The sequence below is a fragment of the Choloepus didactylus genome, chromosome 1, assembly GCF_015220235.1.
Source record: "Choloepus didactylus isolate mChoDid1 chromosome 1, mChoDid1.pri, whole genome shotgun sequence".
Taxonomy (NCBI): domain Eukaryota; kingdom Metazoa; phylum Chordata; class Mammalia; order Pilosa; family Megalonychidae; genus Choloepus; species Choloepus didactylus.
This window is the reverse complement of record NC_051307.1, coordinates 142,937,081-142,960,886: the sequence shown is the minus strand read 5'-3', so window position 1 is coordinate 142,960,886 and position 23,806 is coordinate 142,937,081.

The following is a 23,806-nucleotide window of genomic DNA, read 5'->3' as shown; positions in this document are numbered from 1 at the left end:
TATCTAATCAGAATTATCACCTACAGTTGGGTGAGTCACATCTCCATGGAAACAACCTAATCCAAAGGTTCCAAGCTAATCAACACTAATATGACTGGCCCCACAAGATTGCATTAAAGAACGTGGCTTTTCCTGGAGGACATAATATATCCAAATTGGCACACCTGCCCAGTGTGTTTAGGGGCAAAACTACCAATTCTCCTGTTCAGGCAGGGGATTCAGGAGAGGTGGATGCTGGCAGAATTTGTATGTACAGCTAAGGCATGATTTAGTGTTAACATGGATTTATTTTCTTGAGTTAAAATGTAAAATGAGATAACACAACAAAATTTCAGCATAGTGCCTCTGAGGGTAGGTGCTCAACAAAGGTTTAATAAAAGGAATTCAAAAGTTTGTCATATCAGGAGGACCTGGAAGAAGTGTTTGGTATTTTGGTTTAATCTTTGAGAGATTCCATAACTCTAAAATTATGGAGAACATATTATTATTGGGAATTGAATCATGTGCCCCATAAAAGGCATGCTCAGGTCTCAACTCTTGGTCCTACAGTTATGAACCCATTTGTAAATAGGGCCTTTGAAGATGTGTTACTTAAGCTGTATCCAGACTGAATGAGGGTGGGCCTCAATCCAACATGGCTGAAAAGGGAACTGGACACAGAAGGAGAAGCCACAGGGCAGCCAGAAGCTGGAAGTCAACAGAGCCTAGAAGAGAAAGGAAAAGCACTGTGTGCATTGCCATGTGATGGAAAACCCAAGGAATCCCAAAGATTACCGGCCAGCCAAAAGATAACAGGCAGAAGCAAGCCTCCTGGGCTCTGAAACCATGAGCCAAAAAATTCCTGTTGTTAAGCCAACCCATTGTATGGTATTTGTTTAAGCAGCCAGGAAACTAAAACAATCAAAGCAGAGACACTGGAGGCTGGGGCTCCACAGCACAATATATTTCAAAAACGCAGGCAAGAGCTAATAAGTGAAGTTTGAACCCAGACATGGGGCATGGGAGGAATGGAGAGCAAAGTTGCAAGAGATGAAGTAGAGTAAAATGGATGAGATTTGATACCAAAGATATAGAGAGTGTTTGTGGGGAGGGGAGAGTAGACACATGTCTAACTTTTAAGGACTGGATTGACTAAGTAGATGAAGTTTCCCTTAATCAAAACTGTGATAAATAGAGATAGTTTGGTAGAATCTATAATCTGTTCTATTTGGGACTAAATGAATCATGATGTTATGTATCTCAAAAATCCTCACTGACCTCTCAGTGATGATAAGACAGATTTCAACTTACTTGTTAAAAATGTTCCTTTAACGTATGACCTCACACTGCCTCTCTAATCTCTATATGAACACTGAATGCTTGTTGCTCTACAGCTACTGAAATAAACTAAAATTTTTGCTTTTTCCAAAATATGCCAGGAAAATGACACAATCATGCTGTTTTCTCCCTATTATGCCTTCTGTGCCACTTTGGATAAATTATGTCCCCCAAAAAGCCATGTTCTTTAATGCAATCTTGTAGGGGCAGATTTATTAGTCTTCTGATTAGGATGGAACCTTTTGATTGAGTGTTTCCATGGAGATGTGACTTACCTAACTGTGGGTAATACTTTCGATTAGATTAGATTATTTCCATGGAGGTGTGGCCCCACCCATTCAGGGTGGATCTTGATTAGTTCACTGGAGTATTTAAGAGAGAAGCAAAGAGCCAACACAGACCCAGATGCTTGCTGATGCTGAGAGATGCTTGGAGATGTGTACAAAAGGACTTTTGGAGATTCTGAGCTAAGATATGAAGCCCAGTGTTTGCCCCAGAGAAACCAATAGAGGAGCCCAGACACTTAGAGACAAATATCCTGGGAGAAAGAAGCAAAGATGCACAGCAGCTGAGAGAGAGGAGCTAACAGAAACCCAGAGACATTTTTGAGAACACCATTTTGAAATGCAGCCCAGGAGCAAAGGACCAGCAGAAACCAGCCACGTGCCTTCTCAGCTGACAGAAGTGCTCCAGACTCCACCAGCCATTCTTCGGTGAAGGTATCCTCTTGTTGATGTCTTAGTAGGGACACTTACATGGCCTTGGAACTGTAAATTTGTAACCTAATAAATACCCTTTATGAAAGCCAATCCATTTCTGGTATTTTGCTTAATGGCAGCATTAGCAAACCAGAACACCTTCTTTTCCTCTTCTCCATCTGGTAAAAACCACCAGTCTTTCTAGCACCAGCACTGAAGATGCTACCTTGGTGAAGCCATTCCCAGCTCTCCCTAGCAGAGTTGATCACTATTCTCTCCTCTTCCATAATAGCTTTTGCTTATAACTGCAGCCATGTGTCCCATCTCTAGTCTATGAGCTTCTTGAGGAGGGGGATTATATAATGTTCACCTTTCTATTGTTTGAGCCAGTTCCATGCATTAGATTAAGAGCCGAGAGCAGTTTGAGGAAAGGTGCTAGATAATGGGAATAGGCTGGGTTATCTAGGAGAGTGAGGGAAAGACTACACTCAAGAGTTGATGAAGAGAGAGAATATAAGGAAGTGGGAACAGAAAGAAGTGGCAACCTTTTAAAGAAATTTGGTTGTGAAATAGAGAAAGGAGGTGGCTTTTGAAGTTGAAAGCAATCATTACAGAAGTTTATTTTTTTATTTTTTTTTTAATGTTGGCCTATATATAAGAAGGAAAAGAGAGAATCTAACTTAAAAAGCAAGTAAGAGGGGAGATTAAAGGAACTGGAAGACAATGTGTCCAGGAGATGGAAAGAGATGAGCTCATGACTACAGGTGGTAAGGGTCAGCATGGAAAACAGAGAGATTATTTTCCCTCTATAACAACAGCAGGAAAGAAAAGGGTGGTTGGGGTAAGAGATGTTTTGGTGAGAAAAGAGCAATGGAGAATTTATATTTGATGGACTAAATCTACTCCAAGAGGCATAAAGATCACTCGCTGAGAAGGAGATACCAGGAGTAAGTTTGAGACAGATAATTATTAATGGTGAAATCAATAGAAAATAAAACAGTACAACCAAAAATACTACTGAAAACCCAGCTGAAGTGGAGAGAATAAATTTATAGCCCCTGCAATAACTGCCATTATGTGACATCCTTGAGCAATCTGCAGCAGCCCAATAATAGAAGTAGAGAAAATGGATTGTGGAATGTGTTCAGGGTTGAGGAACAGAATGAAGGTGCTAGTGAAAAGAGAATTGAAGTGGTTGACCATAGAATTTTGACTGGGTAAGGGGGCAAGGGAGGCAATGGGGTTTCTCATATATGAGGACAGTACAGAGGGTTAGAAATCGAGATTCAAAGAAGCATGGAGTTCCAGATGCAAGGAGTATGATACTGCAGATCAGGAGGTAGTTTCAGGATTTATCTTGAAGAACTAGTTCTAAGTAATGCCTATCACAGGTAACTCTTTTGGAATTGAGAAACGATTAAGCCCAGAGAGTTAGAAGTTTGATCAATGAGTATATTCAAGTTGCTGATCATTGTGATAGGGGACAGACTGAAAAGAGACAGATGCAATCCTGGTATTGAAGTTGTAAAAGCAGAATCTCCTGGAACTCAGTAAATAGAAGCTGTAAGGAAAGCAGTAGTATGACATAAGTGTTTCGTGGAGAAGAGCTTGATGTGTGATGGATGTGGGACCTAGGAGCCCAAATGACAGTGGGGAGCAAGAATAGCATCTGATCCTGCTGGTTCTGCTATGGGAAGCAGGAGAGGTAGAGGAGTAGGGAATTCTTTTTGAGAAGGCAGCAAGGGAATTGTTATCATGAAGAGAAAAACTGCAAAGGCAAAAAAGAAAGGCACACTAACAAAGTCGAGAGGCTATCCTTGGAGGTATCTTACGCAAGCTCCAGCTGCACATCCCGAATGGCCACAGTATGCCATGCCCTTACCAAAAGTAGCCCCCAAATACCTAGGTCCCTACCTGAAATTCTATAAAAGATTCACTCACTAAGTTTTATCTCTCAGAAACTTAAATCCACCAGAGTGTTCCTATGCCAGACAAGTCCTAAAACCCAGAGGCAGCAGCCTCTTTAAGATCGACAATCAGATGCAGCCCACTTCCCCATACTGTCAACACCCCCTTTCACTACGAACGAGTTAGGGTGCTCACTGCCTAGATACCCCTGAAATGGAGAAAGAGATTAAGTGAGAGGAAAGGGTAGAAACAAACATGATAAGATTTAACAAAAGTCTATGAATAATGAAACTTTATTTAAATACATAGATTTTTTTAGATACTGGGATGTTGGAATAGCTGGAAGGAGGTAGGTGACATGGTGGAACTATAACCTATAACATCCTTTAAAATTTGCTCCATAGCTACTTGTTGAATTGTGCTTTGAAAGTCTTCACCTTTCTGTATATACCTTATATCACATAATGGGAAAAGAACTGAAACTGTGGAACTGCAACCCATAACAATTTTTGAAATTACCTATATAACTGCTTGTCGAGCTGTACATCAAAAGTTAACCCCTTTTTGTATGTGTGATATATTTTACAAAGATGGAAATAACTGAAATTGTGGAATTGTGACCCATGACATTCTTTGAAATTTGCTCTCTAACTGCTTGGTTAATCATACTCTGAAACTTATCACTATTATGTATAAATGTTAAAGTTCATATTAAAAAAAAAAAAGAAAGGCAAAGTTTGTCTGTGAATGAATTTGTTCATGACAGATGTTAAATATATACAAAGGTAAATAAAATTAATGCCAAAGAAGTTTGTCACTCAAAAGATACCATTTTAAGACATTAACTACCATTTAGCAAATATAGAATGTTAAGAGTTAAATGTGTTGCTGCCATTCATAGAAAACTTTTAAATAACCTTACATCACAAAGTGTCCTATAACCATTAGATCCTGGCCTTGGATTCACATAATTATGACACATGTTTTATTTTAGATAATAATGTTTAAATGCTTAAAATTTCCTAGAGTCCCTCCAACATAGAGTATAAAATTTAATAAGATAGTAAGATAGTGCATAGTACTTCAGCACTATGGGCTGAACATGCTGAAATGGGTCATCATAAAATATTTCCTTTTTTAGGGATATTGGGGTTTGAAACTTTTTAATTTAATATAAGTATGTACATTAATTTGCATGTTTGAATACAATCCGAAAATGCAAGCTATTTTTAAGAGTAGATTATTTTGCACTTTAATCTTATTTTAAGCGATAATATATTTAGATGGTTCAAACACAAAAGCAATACAAAAAAGTTTACAGTGCTATTTTAAAACTTTAAAATGCAGTGAAACTAAGTTGTTGATAAATTCTATACATAAAAGCCTTGAACCCAAAGCACTTTATCTTGATTTTAAGCATAATTTCTGACAAGATTTGAAAAACTTTGGGTTTTATCTGCCATATATGTAATTAATACTGTTTCAAAATTAAACAACTACAGTATTCAGAAATTAGCTCCGTTGGGTAGAAAGTAGAGCATACCTCTAATGTTTTATACGAAACTCTTAAAGTTTTTTGGTAGTTTCATATTATCTAAAGATTTAATATATTTTCAGCTTCCAGGATATTGTAAGTTAAAAAATAAAGCCATTGAACCATCAAACAAAAAAGTTTTCAATTGCAGTCCTTTATTGTGGTGAATATGGAAAACAATCTTTTGCTTATCATGTATTTTCCTATTGGGTAGAAATAGGAAAACTTTCATAATTAATCAGTGACCAAACAGCTTATTTACCCATTTCTGTCTTTTCGCAAATGCACAGGTATATGGTTGCCAAATCTACAAAGAGGTATAGCTGAAGACAAGGAAGGACCACGAAGACTATTAAGGAAGTTGTTCGTTATTATGCTGGCCGCTGCTCTGTTAACTGGGTCACTGTAAATAAAATTAATCATATTTACAAATTCTGTTATATAAGGAAATATTTATCCAATATTAAAAGAGAATTCATAAATTAAATGCTTATTTTTCATTTTCTATGATGATTTTGCCATAAAAGTCCTCTAATTCCAGGTTTCAGTGTTATAGTGGCATAATGAGTCTATTCAAAGGAACTTGTGTGTGCCAAAACAGCTATTGGTTTTAACTCTTTCCTATACTTGCCCCCACTCCCTAGTTTTGAGCACTGTGAAGATTGCTTCTAATTTTTAACTTGTATTTATTTTCTTAACAGTCACATTGGCATTTGTTTTGTTTTGTTATTTTAAGAAATTATGAAATATTACACATGCTCCTTAAATTATCTTTTAAATCCTCATGGTTCTGTTTGGACTACTTAAAAAATTTGACAAGTAGTATGCAAAATATACCAAACACGATTCTGGGATAAAATAAATTGCCATTTATACAGTAGTAATGGAGGGTTCCCACCAGTTCATACCAAACCTACTCCCCGTGATGACCAAATCCCAAATCAACTGACTAGCAGGGTGCATTGAGTACTTGTGAAAAAACAGCACCAACTTTACAGAAAAGTGGGCTCCCTAAATAGCTTGCTAACCAGTATCCGCTTGTGTTTAAAAGCAGTTGTGTCATACGATTTTCTACGTTCAATTCCTGGTTCCACACTTGCCAACTGTGTGATCCCTTGGAATTTAATTCACTTCATAATACTTTAATTTCCTCATCTGTAAGATGGAAATAAGAGGGATTGGTGAGTAACTGGAAGAGTAGTTGGATTACAGTCAGTGCTCAGGATTATTTCTAGTGACGGGATTGGTGGGAGTGTTAAAGCTTTTGTCGCTCTGTCCAAAACAACTTTTTACAATGACCAGGGAAAAGGCACAACTCAACAATCTCTGTCAGAAAATATGCTGTCAACAATGGCTGTCAGAACAACCAGTCCCTAGGAAAATGGTCAGGTGTGTGCAGCTCAGGGTTATTTTGTTTGACAGAAAGTAGCAATTATCTCTAAACTCCACAAACCCTGGCCCCTTCAAACATCCCAAACCCTCCCACCAGAAAACCCACTGATATTTCCAAACCAATCATCAGAACAAGCTAACCCAAGTAAAAATACTCAGAACCTTAGAAGAGCAAAGACATGCCCACGAATCCCCTCAGGTGTCAGCTCCTTCCTTTCCCACCAGGGCTTTGATTAACAACTCTTCATCCCTGAGTTCCAGCTCTGCTGAATTAATAGATGAAAGCATCCTGCATTATGATAAGAAGTATTGAGGACAGAGAGGACATCATGAAACGATCATGGGAAGACTTGGTATGGGGGAAATGTGCAAATTCTATGAAAACAATGTGAGGTAGTACACGGAATAGTAGTCATTCAATAAGGTTTTTAAAAAGTTAATATCCAGAATATATAAAACACTGTGACAACTCAATAATGAAAAGATAAATAATCCAATTTAAAAATGGGCAAATACTTGAATAGACATTTCTCTAAAGAAGAAATACAAATGGCCAATAAGCACATGAAAAGATGCTCAACATCATTGGTCACCAGGGAAGTGCAAATCGAAACCACAATGAGATATGCTTCACATCTACTAGGATGGCTATTATTAAAATACAAAAAATAGTAAGTGTTGGTGAAGATGCGGAGAAATACTGGCCCTTATGCATTACTGGTGGTACTGTAGAATGATACAGCCATGGTGAAAATCAATTTGGAGCTTCCTCAGAAAAATGAAAATAGAAATTGCACACCATTGTCCTTAATGGCATTATTCACAATAGCTCAAAGATGTAAACAATCCAAGTGTCCATCAACAGATGAATGGACAAACAAAATGTCACAAATGCCTATAATGGAATACTACTTAGCTGTAAAAAGGAAAGAGGTTCTGATACATGCCACAACGTGGATAAACCTTGAAGACATCGCATTGAGTGAAATAAGCCAGACACAAAAAGACAAATACTATATGATCTCACGTAAATGAAATACCTAGAAAAAGCAAAATTTATAGAGACCAATGGTGGGTTATAGGTTATTATTATTAGAGGCAGGGTGAGTGGGGGACAAGAAAGAGGGAGTTATAGCTTAATATATGAGTTAATGTTAGAGGTGATGAAGCAGGAAGGGTAAGGGATGTCAGTAATGGTAGCACAATATTGTGAATATAATTAATGCCAATGAATTGTACACTTGAATGTGGTTTAAAAGGGAAATTTTATGCTTTATATAGTTTACTACAATAAAATATTTTTTAAAAGTTGATAATTTAATTCAGAGAAAATAGAAAGGCACCTCTATTTTTACTAATTAAGCAATTTTGAACAAGTGGCTAAACCTCTGATTTTTTTTTAAATATTGGGAAGTTTATTATGAGCATTCAGTAAGATAAAGTTTGTGCAGTAGATTTTGAATAAATGTAAGTTTCCAATCAACTGATTACTATTTGAGCAAAAGGAAACTGAGGACATAAAATTGCAGGGAATGGGAAGAGAAAGTGCAAAGTAGAAAGAAAAAAAATGTATACAGATAATTGAGTCCCACCAAAAAATACTTAGGTACCATATACCAATAGAATTAAATAGGCTCATTCCAAAACATTTTTAAAAATTGTTAATTTAGCAGTTACTAAGTATCCAATCAGTTGATAAAATAATACCTCAGTAAAAGAATTTGGAGAGCCTTGTGATTCTGTTATTACTTCATTTGCATGATTCATTCTGTTGCAAGCTTTAATTTATGCAATTTTATTGAGATATATTCGCTTACCAGATAATCACCCAAAGTGTACAATAAAATCAATAGTTCATGGTATCATCACACATTTCTGCTGGGAGAGACCTCAGGGTTCCTCTCCTGCTTCCTCCAGTTTTATCTGTGCTCATAGCTTCTGTTCAGTAATTCAAACTTTTTAGTTAAAACTGTAGTTAAAGCTTGGTTGATCTACCTTCTCTTGCTCCTAGCAGAGACTGCTTCCTTTTCCCACAGGGGAATGTCGCAACTCAGCCTGCTATGCCAGCCTCTGCAGGGGTTTTACTTACAGTTCGATACTGAGATCTCTTCTGTTCCACCCATTCCAGACTGTTGTAGGATGTGTGTCCGGTCACTGATGTCCCCCAAACATTTGTTCCAGACTATTTACAAGTTGTTCCTGGCTGTTTACTAGCTGTTCTACAGGACTAACAAAATTCCACAACTCCCTATACTACCATCATGCTCCACCTCCCACAAGTTTTGTTTCTTTTTGTTTTTGTTTTAATTATTTTTTTATTGAGACTGTTCACAAACCATACAACTATCCAAAGATCCAAAGTGTACAATTAGTTGTCCACAGTACCACCATACAGCTGTGCATCCATCACCACAATTAATTTTTTTTAATTTTTAGAACATTTTCATTGCTCCAGAAAAAAAATAGAGACAAAAAAGGGAAATTCAAATCCTCTCATAACCCTAACCACCCCCCTCCATTATTGATTCATAGTATTGGTATAGTATATTTGTTGCTGTTGATGAAAGAATATTAAAATACTACTAACTGTAGTATATAGTTTGCAATATGTATATATTTTTCCTATATGCCCCTCTATTATTAACTTCTAGTTACAGTGTCATACATTTGCTCTAGTTCACGAGAGAGATTTCTAATATTTGTACAGTTAATCAAGGACATTGTCCACCACAAGAGTCACTGCTTTATACATTCCCATCTTTTAACCTCCAACTTTCCTCTGGTGACATATGTGACTCTGAGTTTCCCCTTTCCACCACATTCACAGACCATTCAGCACTGCTAGTCTTTCTCACAACATGCTACCATCACCTCTGTCCACTTCCAAATGTTTATGTTCACCCTAGTTGAACATTCTGCTCATAATAATCAACCACTCCCCATTCTTTAGTCCTGTTCTATATCTTGGTAACTTATATTACATGTCTATGAGTTTACCTGTTATAACTAGTTCATACCAGTGAGACCCTGCAATATTTGTCCTTATGTGTCTGTCTTATTTCACTCAATATAGTGCCCTCAAGTTTTCTTCATCAACCCATTTTTTTAAGACAGTTTTGTTCACACACCATACATTCCATCCTAAGTAAACAATCAATGGTTCCCTGTATAGTCATGTATTTATGTACTCAGCACCATCACCACTATCTACATCGGGACATCTCCATTTCTTCCACAAAGAAGGAGGAAGAGTAAAATAAGGTAGAAACAGAAGAAAAAAAAAAGAAAGGGAAAAACAAAACAAAACAAAACATGGCAGCTAGAAAGCGACAAATGGAAAGATAGCATTAATCCAAAGTAGAATAAAGAGTCAGACAACATTACCAATGCCAAAAGTCCCATACCCCACCCCTATGTCCCCCCTCCCTATGCATTTAGCTTTGGTATATTGCCTTTGTTACATTAAAGGAAGCCTAATACAATGTTTCTGTCAATTATAGTCTCTGGTTTGCATTGATTGTATTTTTCCCCCAATCCCACCCTATTTTTAACACCTTGCAAGATTGACATTCATTTGTTCTCCCTCATGTAAAAACATATTTGTGCCTTTTATCACAATTGTTGAGCACCCTAGGTTTCATTGAGTTATACAGTCCCAGTCTTTATCTTTCCTCTTTCCTTCTGGTGTCCCACATGCTCCTAACCTTCCTCTTTCAACACTCACAGTCATCTTTGTTCAGTGTACTTACATTGCTGTGCTACCATCTCCCAAAATTGTGTTCCAGACCTCTCACTCCTGTCTTTTCTTTCTGTCTTCAGTGCTTCCTTTAGTGTTTCCTGTAGAGCAGGTATCTTGTTCACAAACTCTCTCATTGTCTCTTTGTCAGAGAATATTTTCAACTCTCCCTCATATTTGAAAGACAGTTTTGCTGGATATAGGATTCTTGGTTGGCGTTTTTTCTCTTTCAGTATCTTAAATATATCACACCACTTCCTTCTTGCCTCCATGGTTTCTACTGAGAAAGCTGTACATAGTCTTATCAAGCTTCCTTTGTATGTGATGGATCACTTTTCTCTTGCTGTTTTCAGGATTCTTTCTTTATCTTTGATGTTTGATAATCTGATTATTAAGTGTCTTGGCATAGGACTATTCAGATCTATTGTTTGGAGTACACTGTGTTTCTTGGATATGTAATTGTATGTCTTTCACAAGAGATGGGAAATGTTCATTGATTATTTCCTCTATTATTTCTTCTACCCCTTTTCCCTTCTCTTCTCTTTCTGAGACTCCGATGACACATACATTCCTGCGTTTTGTGTTGTCATTCAGTTCCCAGAGATGTTGCTCATATTTTTCCATTCTTTTCTCTATCTGTTCTTTTGTGTGTAGGCTTTCAGGTGTCTTGTTCTCCAGTTCCTGAGTGTTTTCTTCTGCCTCTTGAGATCTGCTGTTGTATGTCTCCATTGTGTCTTTCATCTCTCGTGTTTTGCCTTTCATTTCCATAGATTCTGACAGTTGTTTTTTTGAACTTTTGATTTCTCCCTTACGTATGCCCAGTGTTTTCATTATATGCTTCAACTCTTTTGCCATATCTTCCCTAAACTTTTTTAATCGATTTAGCATTAGTTGTTTCAATTCCCGTATCTCAGTTGAAATGTAAGTTTGTTTCTTTGACTGAGCCATAAATTTGTTTTTCTTAGTGTAGGCTGTAGTTTTCTGTTGTCCAGCCATCTGGTTTCCTTGGTTACCCCAATCAGGTTTTCCCAGACCAGAACAGGCTCAGGTTTCAGAAGGAGGCAATAGTATCAGGTCTACCTGAGTGTGTGTCTTAGAAGATTGATACACCCTTTGAGCCTCAAGCCACTGTGCTTTTCTGCCCAGCAGGTTGCGCCTGTCAGCCTGTCACTCCAGACTTGTGTAAGGAAGTGTGGCCCATGGCTGTTTTCCTCCAGGCTTTGGGGTCTGGTTCTGAATGGATGGTGGGTAGTAGAGCTTGGCACCACCTCTTTCCTCTCAGGGAAGATACACCTCCTGGGGAGATATCATTTGCATTCGAATAGTCTCTCTGACTCTGCTACCTCCACTTTTTTCTGGGTCAGAGCACTGGGAACTGAAAAAGGCTGAGGCTTTCTCCACTGAGTCAAAAAAGGGACAGAAAGCCCCCCTTCAGGGCCAATCAGTGGCCACACTCAGTTTCACCCATCGCCCAGAGATAGCAGCTGGTCCTCTGGGCTCCCCCTCCCTCGCGGAAAGACCCTCCAGCTCTCCAAGGTCAGTCATCACCAAAAGCCTCTGTCTGCTTGTTGGGAATTCATAGCTTGTATTGAGCAGTCAACATTTGTTAATTAAAACCTCAGTTTGAGCAGGGCTGAGGTATATTCGCTTGTTCAGAGGGTGCTGCTCTCTAGTACAGCAAGGCTTTGCAGTTTGGGCTGCCATGGGGGGAGGGGTTCCTGGTTTTGGTCTGCAGTTTTTACTTACAGATTTTGTGCTGTGATCTTAAGCATTCCTCCCAATCCAGGTTGTTGTATGATGTGTGGACAGTCATGTTTGTCCCGCAGCAGTTATTCCAGATTATTTACTAATTGTTCCTGGTTGTTTATCAGTTGTTCCAGGGGGACTAACTAGCTTCCACTCCTCTGTATGCCACCATCTTCTTCCAACCTCCTCGCAAGTTTTTAAAATAGGTGTCTTTCCTTGTCAAAACAATATCTAATGCAGTATTTTTGCATGTAGGAAACTACTCATTCCTGACAACAGATGGATGATAATAAAGATGCCTAAGGAAATACCCTATATTTTATACTTCCCAAAAGATTTTTCAGAGGTGAACTATGAATGAAAACCATAAATCTACGACAATGAACTGGGGTTTGAGAATACCAGGAGATGACGTTTGGAGTTAGGATGAGTATAGCCAGGAAATGAGCCCAATACTGATGCCTCAATCGGTTGCAAGCCTCCAGGCAGGTCCTGCTGGTATCTTTCCTTTAAAGAAGAAAAAGAAAGAAAGAAAGAGGGAAGGGAGGAAGAGGAAAGAATGAATGAACTAATGAGCACAGGCTATATGTCACTTGGTCAAGGTTTTCAGTCACAATTCCTGCCCTATGTTTGTTATCCACCTGTTTGTAGTCCTCCAACTGAGTTCTCTGGCTAGAAAATCTATTTATCGCTAGAAAATCTTGTTTCTCATTTACATCTTTGGCTTTGTACTTGACTAAAAGTTGCTCCACCTTATTCTCTTTTCCCCAAAGATATTAGGTGCCCGGGTCCAAGAAATGACTGCGTAAGGTCAACCACCACCTATTTAAGCTTCCCCACCTCAAATCTGTCCAGAGAATTATATTCACAAATACTCCCACTTACACCTTTACCGCTGCTTCACAATTCCACATTCTGTCTGCAATACGGGCTACTTATAAGAAGGGTATCTTTAAGAAAGTGTGTTGGTTGTGGAAAGCCCAGAGATAGCCTTCTGCCTTTGAGCAGAGGTTAATTTAATTCATCCCAAAGAGATTAAATAGCTCTCCCTCTCCCTTGTCCTCATCTCCATCTCCTTCTCCAACTCTCATAAAATAAAATTTTAAAAAAACTATTGTCTAAAAGTGATTCAGCTCTTGCGGCAATGTGGACACTTGTGATCATTAGCTAGAGAGCTTAATGAGAGTTAAGTCTTTGTGCAAAAACCATAGGATGAGCAGGTGCTTACACTGACTAATCAGCCAAGATAACGTTCTTCAAATGATCTATCAGAGGAGACATATAGAGTGGAGATTGCTAGTGAGAGCAGCTACCTTTGTCCCTGTGCTTCTCCTGTCTTTTCACTTCTCAGAAAAGTTCAGTGAAAAAAAAAAGTCACTCAGCTTTCATGTAATTCATTTCCATGACTCTCCTAACTTTGTGTCTAGGAAGTTTGGTTCTTTTAAATGTCCATATTGCTTTCTTCCTATAGCCATTTTTTGTCCATTTTCCTTTTTGCTGAATTCATGGCAGCTGTTCAGTCTTCCTGTGTCCTTTCCTAATCATCTCTGATAGTACTTGATGTGCTCATTATGACTAGTTTATATCAACCCCATTCCTTCTGACTTGCTTCCTCAGGCCTGGTCCTGAAGTTTTCATCATTGTTCAAAATCTTCATTGCTGTTATCTATGTCCTTGTCTGTATATTTTAGGGATTTAGTTTGCACACATAACAAAGGGTTAGAAAAAGACTATTTTTTATCTTTTCCATGAAACAAGAAATCTGTTAATAGTAGCCAGGAATTCATTGGTTGGTTCAAGAATGTTAGGACTTAGTCTCTCTGATCCACTTGACATTTATGATCACAAGATGCCTGCTCTAGATTCAGTCATTGGGTCCAAATTCCAGTCAAGACAAGCAGCTACATACCAGCTGAATTGGTTCGTCTCTTTAAAGAGATTTGCCAGAAGCTTCACCCCATAACCTCTACTTAATTTCAATGGCCAACATGATCTCTAGGAGAGACTAGGAAGTAAAGTTTTTAACTAGGCTTTTTAGCCTCCACACAGAAATTTTAGGCTCTACTGGGGCTAAGGGAAGAAAGAGTATTATGTAAGCAACTGGTGACCTCTTCCACCATGTCCTTTCTCTCCCACATTCATAATGAAAAGAGCATAGGACTTTTGATTCAGATCCTGAGTTTGAGTTTTGGTCCCCATATTCATTAGCTGAGTGACTTTGGACAAGGTACCTGGGACTCTGGATTAGTCATAAAATACCAGAAATGTTAAGGCTGTGCTCTGAAAACTTGCATAGATTTATGTATGAGATGCAGGTGGGGAAGAATCTTGGATCTTCTCATTTCTTCACTCTTGGTGCAACTGCACAGTCCCTTCTACTTTGTTTCTGTTTATTTTGAGCTTCCCCATTAAATGTCACTTGAAGAAGTGGATGTACAGATGAAAATAACACACCAAATGATCTTTAAGTTCTATTCCAGCTCTAACAAATAAGTGTCATAGATAAATGGATTCAGCTTAAGACATGCTGGAATCTCCAAGGTGGACTGGTGGGGCTCATTGGGACTGTGGCTAAGGGAATTATCTCCGGATTATCTGGGTTCTCTCAAAGGTATCCAATAGCCTAAATGAAAGTGTCCAAAGTGGAGTTGCAAATCTAGACTTTATTTGTATAAATATAAATATAGAGAATAGTAGCAGGAGTTTCCAGATAGTGTTGAGGGTTGAATTCAGGTGGGTTGTGTCATGAATTCAGGTGGGTTTGTGTCTGAGACAGCCCAAACTAATTCCGTCCTTCCACCTGAAGTGGGGTAGGTGCTCCTGATGTACCACCGCTGCGTGATCAGCTTGCTTCAGAAACAGAGAAGTTAAAAGAGATTATCATGGATGATGAGTTATCATGGATGATGAGTCCGGCTGTGGCTGGTAAGGTCTGATACTAAGCCCAGATGATCTTTTTATTGCATGAGACCCTTTGCCTACAGGAAATACTCAATAAAAATGTGTTTTAAAAAATAAATACTCTGTAACACTGCAGCTCAAAACTTGAGCCCAAAAGTCAGCAGAGTATTAAATGTAAAAATATCGCATCCATGTTTTTCAGGAGGTGTTCTCATAAGATATAGGTTCATTAAAGTTCAAGAGATTATTTCCCCCAAGAAGGAAATCCTTGTTTTTCCAGTTGTAAGAACAGTTCTGGAGAAAGACTTTAAAAAGAGAATTCATATACGTTGTTGTAGACCATCTCACCATACAATATTCTCTTTCTTATTGGATTACTTGAAGAGATCTCTACAGTGAGAGAACAGCCATTCTTATCATAATATGGTGAAATATAATACCAGTAGGGTTTATTATTGGAACTGACTCTATCATTGACCTAAATTAGTTTTCTGTGAAATTTGACCTTTCTGCTTTTTTGCATATCATTCTATTTATTCTATAATAGCTTTAAGAGAGCTGGTTTTGATCAAAGGGTATCAAGATATAGCTTAAAATCAATTTACAGTTTAAAAATTCTAGCAGTATAGTGATTAAAAGCATAGTCTTTTTTTTAATTGTGTGATCTGATTTCAAGGCCTGAGTCAGAAAACTTAGTAGCTGTGTGAACTTGGACAAATTATTTAATCTAAGTCTCAATTCCCTGACCTGTTCAATAAAGATAATAATAATTGTACCCGTTGCCTAAGAGGTACTTATGAGAAACTGCATGTAAAATGCTGAGCCAAGTGCCTGACACATAATGAGAGTTCAATAAATGTTGGCTATTATAGTTTTTCTGTTTTGAAAGAAAATGATGGCTAGGTTTATTTAGGTACAAACTGAATTTCATTTTTTAAATGTAAATGAAATCTGGTAAGTGGGTAATGATTACAATGATCCCTTATCTACAGTTTCTTGTTTGTACAAAAAATATATTACCTTGAAATTATGTAGTCTAAAACGTCTCTGCTCACATAGGCTTTGGGGAAATGTCCTCATGCAGTGAAAAAAGTCACACTTCAGATCAATCACTGAAGTATCAGAGAGGCGATTGGGGTCAGGAAAATCAGTACGAAGGGTGAGCAGTGAGGAAAGAGGCAAGCAGGGAGGAGGGGATAGAGAAGAAGAGGAAAAAGAGCTACCATTTGGTTTTGTAAACAGTTTAGGACAACTGGCTTCTGAGTAATTGGAACTGAAAGACCTGCCCTGGGGCTGATTAACAATTGCAGCTCTGCTCCTTGCTCCCCAGAGATCCCCCCGCTGGGCATAGCTGCTGTTCAGGCCCTTTTTTTCAGAGTGGTGCCGTCAGGATGCACATGAGCTTCTTTCATGCTACCTGGAGGTTAATAAATTGTAGCTACTGTTATTTTACTACTTACCAATTTAGGAATTCAAATTCTGTAGGATCACAATGAAGGCAGAAATACGGAGAAGGTGGGAAGTAAACGTTAAGATACTAAGCTTAAGCACCATCAAAGTAAAAAATTAGCTCAGTGGCCTAAGGATAAATTTTGAATTACCAAGTATGGTGGGATGAGGCAACTAGTTTTTAGGAAGCGTCAAAGGGCTCAAAGCCAGGACTGAAAGCAGAGAACCTACCAACCAGAAGACGGTAAAAGCAGGACTGGCATATAGAAGAGAAGGTATCTGGTCATATTACTGGAGAGACAATTGCTTTCTTAAGGATATTCACATTTCTGGCATTCATTCAAACTGAGAGGCAAGTCAAGGCACAAGCTGGAAAATTCAAGAGAATTTTGATCAATACCTTTAATGCATTCTGCTACGATAGAAAGTGTCTCTGATTATTTAGCTTAAATCTCTGTTGGGAAATAACAGAATCACTCACAAATCTGTATCCAACTAACATTTAACTATATATTTTTTTCTCTTCATTCTTATTCTATCAGAAGTAGCACTGGTTTTAAGTTCACATCTGTAATAAGAATATAGCAATTCTATTTTTCTTTTCTTTTTTTGTTTGTTGGCATTTGTTATGGTGGAAGCTCTTTATCTCAACCAGGAAGAGTGAAATGTTCAGTAATTGAGGAAGGGAGCTCTCAGTCCAAGTACGTGTTTTACCTTGGGAAAACCTCAAGCAAGAATTTTGTAACAGACCCGAGAAAGTCTCAAACCCTATATATTGAGTAATAACATTCAGCACTTCTTGCATGAAGAGTTCATAAACATGCCATTGTTACTATTATTTTTCTTATTTCTGTGTTGAGTGAGAATGTGATAAACTGGAAAGAACCTTAACTTTTTGGGCCACACAGATCCATGTTTGAATCCTGACTTTCAAACTTACTCTCACTGTAATCTTGACCCCTCAGAATATCAATTTTGTCTTCTATAAAAATGAAATGATGCCTATTTTGGAGAACTGTTAGAATGAGATGAAAAACATGTGGAAAGATCTAGCATGTGATAAGCATTTAATGAATTATCGCTTTCATCATTCTTGTCATCACTAAACATTTTCTCATATTGTCAAATTACTCTAAAATACTGATGTTTTTATGTATGGTTTATGAACATATTATTTGTAGAATTTATGTTGTGGTGGTGATGGTTATTTTTACTTGCAGAAACTTTGGTGCTCAATTCCTTTCATTAAAAATTTAATTGCTTAAAAAGTGCAAAGTAAGATAGTTCCTGCCTTCAGGACAAAATAAACCAGGCATGGAGGAAAAAAATACAAAGTAAAGAGATAGTTGGCAGATGGATCAGCAAAGGCTTTGATGGTCCTAGAAAGATTTAACATGCGGACACCAGAAATGGGATGAAGAAAAGGGCATTTCTGGAAGAGTAACCAGTATAATAGGAAATACAGAAAAATGTGGGGCATGTTTGTTAGAAAGGGATTCAATTCTACCTGAATGACTTCACATGGAGAGTGGCAAAAGATAAAACTGCAGGAATGTTGTTGTGATGATTAGGTTGATGTGTCAGCTTGGCCAGGTGACCCAGCTGTCTGGTCAAGCAAACACTGGCCTAACAATTGCTGTGAGGACGTTTGAGGTTGGTTAATAAACCAACAGGCTGGTTTATTAAATCATCAGTCAATTGACTGCAGCTGTGACTGATGACTCACCAAAGGGCATGTCTTCCACAATGAGAGAATGCGATTGTCTGGATTTAATCCAATTAATCAGCTGAAGACTTATAAGCAAGACAGATAGAGGACCTTCACTTCTTCTTCGGCTGCCCAGTGAAGCGTTTCCTGAGGAGTTCGTCGAAGTTGCCAGTTCGTTTCCTGAGGAGTTCATCGAACATCTTCCTTGGAGTTGACAGTTTGTTGATGGCTCTGCAGAATTTGGGCTCGTGCATACCCACAGTTGCGTGAGTCACTTTTACAATTTGATAATCAGAGACACCTCTCATTGATTCTGTTTCCCTAGAGAACCCTAACTAATACAGTTGTAGAACAACTGTTTTTCAAACTCTTTTAGTAAATGAACTTTTTTTTCAAATAAAATTTTATTCAGGATCCTATCACATAAAAAATTGTAAAGAAATAATTAGATTAAATTTATTGTGTAAGTTCAAATTTAGAACAATTATTCCTATAATGTTCTGATCTATTGACATCTAAACATTTGAACCCTAGGGTAATACATGACAGCTGCATCTAAGCAACCATTACTCTTGAACCAAAATTTCATGGAACTCCTGAAGCATCTCTTTGAATCACTAGGATTCTAGATCATTTATTTTAAAAGCCACAGGAGTAGAGGACTCAGAAGTACAGCCTGATGGGTTGTCCTTAATTTGTTTAAAAATCAGAGCCTCTGAAGATTTCTTAGTGTGGTGATGACATAGAATAGCACTGCTCTAGAAAGGTTAATCTCAAAATGAGCAGGATGAACTGGAAGAAATAAAGGTTAAAGACAAGAACTGTTTATTAGTACACTGTTGAAATAGTGCAAAAGGAGCTGAATCAAGTCCTAAAATTAGGGTGGAGTAGAAATGAGGTATTCATTAACATTCCAGGTTAACTTGGAGTTTAATTTTCTAATAAGAGAACGGTGCTATTGCTATTATTGCTTTTACATTCAACTTATATAAATTTGTGGTTTTTTAAAATTTAAATGCTTTGGAAATCAACTGTTACATAAGAAATGGAAACTTTTATAATTATTTTGGAAGTTTCAAATTTGGGATTGTGTTTAGTTGGAGTTACTAATCTGAATAGGACTTTTTTTCTTTAGCATTTTAGTTATTTCACTGTTAGCCCATAAATACACTTAGGTCACTTTTTCCACTGTGAGATATATTAGATATAAATCACATGGCTCTCTGTGAATGTAAAAAAAAATTAATAATTTATTTTAAATGAATCCAGACCCACTAATTTCTGTTTCTATTTTTCCTTACTTGAATTTATAAGACAGGGATGTATTTTTCCTTAATATCTTTTCTAAAATGGAGGTGTTTCATGTGTTACTGGAACTGGAGTTTAGAGAGATAAGCTTTCAGAAGAAAATATTTTGAAGACATAAATAGTTACAGCTAAAGGTTTCACAGTACTTCATCACCAAAAAAAGTGGTATTCCATTTAAGTTGAAAATTCCAAATAATGGATGCTTATCACTCTGGATGCCTTTTGTTTTTATTCCATTTCAATCTCTTTGAAAGAAGTCTTCTAAAATACAATCCATATTGTCTTACTTTTGGGACATTATTATTAATGAAAATTTCTTAATACTCTTTTTCCAAATTCTGATTCCTTCCTGGCTCAAATATGGCTACTTCTATTTTCAAAATGCCTAATTTCTTCAGCTCTCTCATTTGCTACCATTAGTCAGCCTTTATGAAACATGCCCCCCAAAAAATCCAATAAAAAATTAAAAATATTGTTACAATTTCATATTAAGTAGAAGTCATAAGTGAAAGCTCTGTTCCAGGGAAGATGGCATAAGGGAATGGCAGGGCACATTTCTCCTATGGAAAACAGCTAGAGAACAGGCAGAAACTCTCTGAATCAATGGTTCTGGGGCTTTGGAGGCTGGGGAACACCATGCAGCACCCAGAAAAGACTGGGAGACTGAGAAGCTGCAGCAGAAACTGTAAGTGAATTGCTCCCATAGCAGTGACCAGCACCCATACCCACCCTCAAGGATTACCTCAGATACAGTCCATAAATGGGTCTGCAGATAGAGATGGGAGTGAAAGTCTTCCTTCCTGAGAATGGGGGGGCAGGCAGGGAACACAGTTGGGTCCTGAGCATGGCTTCTGATTGGCAAGCTTGGATTGCTAGCTTCTGCTCTAAATTGTGGTCCTAGCCTGCCTAGAAAAAGGATTCCAGTGGCCATGGTTTCAACACAATCCAGAGAAGGTTGAAAAAAAATGCACTCCCTCCACTGTGGGGACAGGTTTGCAGAAGAGCACCATCCACTGAGCAGGCTATAAAAGTTCATCTTTGGTAGGTGATGGGAAAAAGAAAAAGAAAATAAAAAGAGGCTTTTTTGCATCTTTCCTGTCCCTCTCCCCAGGACACTTTGGAGTTAGTCTGCACCATATTCATGCATCTGCAGTCCTGTTCTGACTAGTTAAACAAGGGAAATTCTAAAGATCTAGAATAAGTTGAACCAAGAGTCAAAAAAGAGTCATAACGAAAAGCCAATCAACAATAAAACCCTAGGCATGAGAGAGAAATTGAACATCAGAGCAAACTCATTCAGATACCCAGATACCTAGACATCAGCAAAAAAATTACAAGCCATACTAAGAAACAAGAAGATATGGCCCAGTTAAAGAAGCAAATTAAAACTTCAAATGAGGCACAGGATTTGAAACAATTAATCAATGGTGTTTAAATAAATCTCCTAAATTAATTCAAGGAGATGAAGGAAAATATAGCTAATGAGATAAAGGATATTAAGAAGACATTGGGTTACCATAAAGAAGAATTGGAAAGCATGCACAGAAAAATAACAGAACTTTTGGGTATGAAAGACATAATAAATGAGATTAAAACTATATAAAGGTATACAACAGTATACTTGAACAAGCAGAAGACAGGAACAGAGGTCATCTGAAATTGAACAGACAAAAGAACAGATAGAGATAAGAGTGGCAAAAATTAAGCAGAGTTTCAGGGAATTTAATGACAGCACAAAACACACAAACATGTCAAGGTTATCCCAGAAGGAGAAGAGAAGGGAAAAGGGCAGAAAGAATATTTGAGGAAATAATGGTCACAAATTTCTCAACTCTTATGAAAGACATAGATTTCCATGTCCAAGAAATGCAAGGTACTCCAAAGAGAATAAATCTGAATAGATTTACACTAAGACACATACTAATCAGAATGTCTAATGCCAAAGATAAAGAAAGAAATCTGAAAGCAGGAAGAGAAAAACAATTCATCATGTACAAAGGACACTCAATAAGACTAAATGCTGATTTCTCATCAGAAACCATGAAGGCAAGAAGATATTCATGTGATATATTGAAGGTACTGAAAGAAAAAAGCTGCCAGCCAAGAATTCTATATCTGGCAAAATTGTCCTTCAAAAACAGGGGTGAGTTTAAAATAGTCACAGATGAACAGAGGTTGAGAGAGTTCATTAACAAGAGGCCTGCCATATTAAAAAAAAATACAAAAAGGGGGTTATCCAGGCTGAGAGGAAAAGACAAGATAGACACTTGAGGAGAGTGTAGAAATGAAGATTATCAGTAAGGGTAGCTAAAGCGTAAAAAGAGAGAGAAAATTAAGATGTGACATATGAAACCCAGAGGACAAAATGGTTGAAGTACTACCAGTAATAACATTGAATATTAACGGTTTAAACTCCCCAATCAAAAGACAGACTGGCAGAAAAAAATAATAATAAATAAGAGCTATCTATATGCTGTCTAGAAAAGACTCATCTTAACGCATAACTATATGATCATACTGTGAACAGTTGATTGTATACCATGGATGACTGTATGGTTTGTGAATATATTTCAATAAAACTGAATTTAAAAAAAAAAAAAAAAAAAAACTAAATGACAAATAGGGTGGGATGGGGGGATGGTTTGGGTATTCTCTTTTCACTTTTATTTTTTATTCTTATTCTGATTCTTTCTGATGTAAGGAAAATGTTCAGAAATAGATTGTGGTGATGAACGCATAACTATCTGATCATACTGTGAACAGTTGATTGTATACCATGGATGACTGTATGGTTTGTGAATATATTTCAATAAAACTGAATTTAAAAAAAAAAAAAAAAAAAAAAAAAAGAAAAGACTCATCTTAGATTGAAGGAGACAAATAGACTGAAAGTGAAAGGTTAGAAAAAGTTATTCTATGCAAAGAGTAACCAAAAAAAGTGCTAGGGTAGCTATATGAATATTGGACTTTAAATACAATACTGTTATATGAGACAAAGAATAATAATATAGATATATAATAAAAGGGGAATCCACCAAGAAGAAATAACAATCATAAATATTTATGCATCTAACCAGGGTGCCACAAAATACATGAGGCAAATACTAGAAAAACTGAAAGGACAAATAGACATCTCTACAAAAATAGTTAGACATTTCTACAATCAATAGATAGGACATCTAGACAAAGGATCAATAAGGAAACAGATAACTTGAATAATGTGATAAATGAAATAGACCTAACAGACATAAAGAACATCACACCCTAAAACTGAAGAATAACATTCTTCTTATGTGCTCGTGGATCATTCTCCAGGATAGACCATATGTTGAGTCACAAGTTTCAATAAATTTTAAAAGATTGGAATTATACAAAGCACTTTCTCTAGACAAAATGGAACAAAGCTGGAAATAAATGACAGGTGGACACATGGAAAATTCATGAATACATGGAGGTTGAATATCACATTTTTAAACAATCAGTAGTTCAAAAAAGAAATTGCAAGAGAAATCAGTAAATATCTTGAGACAAATGAAAATGAGAATAAAACATATCAAAACTTATGGGATACAGTAGCAACAATGCTGAGAGGGAAATTTATAGCCCTAACCACCTACATTAAAAAGGAATAAAGAGCTAAATCTAAAGACCTAAGTACACATCTGGAAGAACTAGGAAAAGAAAAGGAAACTAATCCTCAAGCAAGCTGAAGGAAATAAATAACAGAGATTAGACTGAAAAAGAGAGAAGATGGAAAGAAAATCAGAAATGAGAGGGGGACATTACTACTGACCCCACAGAAGTAAAAAGCATCATAAGAAGATAGAACAACTGTATGACAACAAACTAGAAGAACAACTGTATGACAACAAACTAGACAACTTAGATGAAATGGACAATTTCCTAGAAACACATGAACAATCTACAGTGACTCTAGAGGAAATAGAAGATCACAATAAACAGATCACAAGTAAAGAGATTGAATTAGGCATCAAAAACTTCCCCCCAAAAAAATCCCAGGACCAGATGCCTTCACGGGTGATTTCTCCCAATCATTCCAAGAAGAATTAATACCAGCCCTGCTCAAACTCTTCCAAAATATTGAAAAG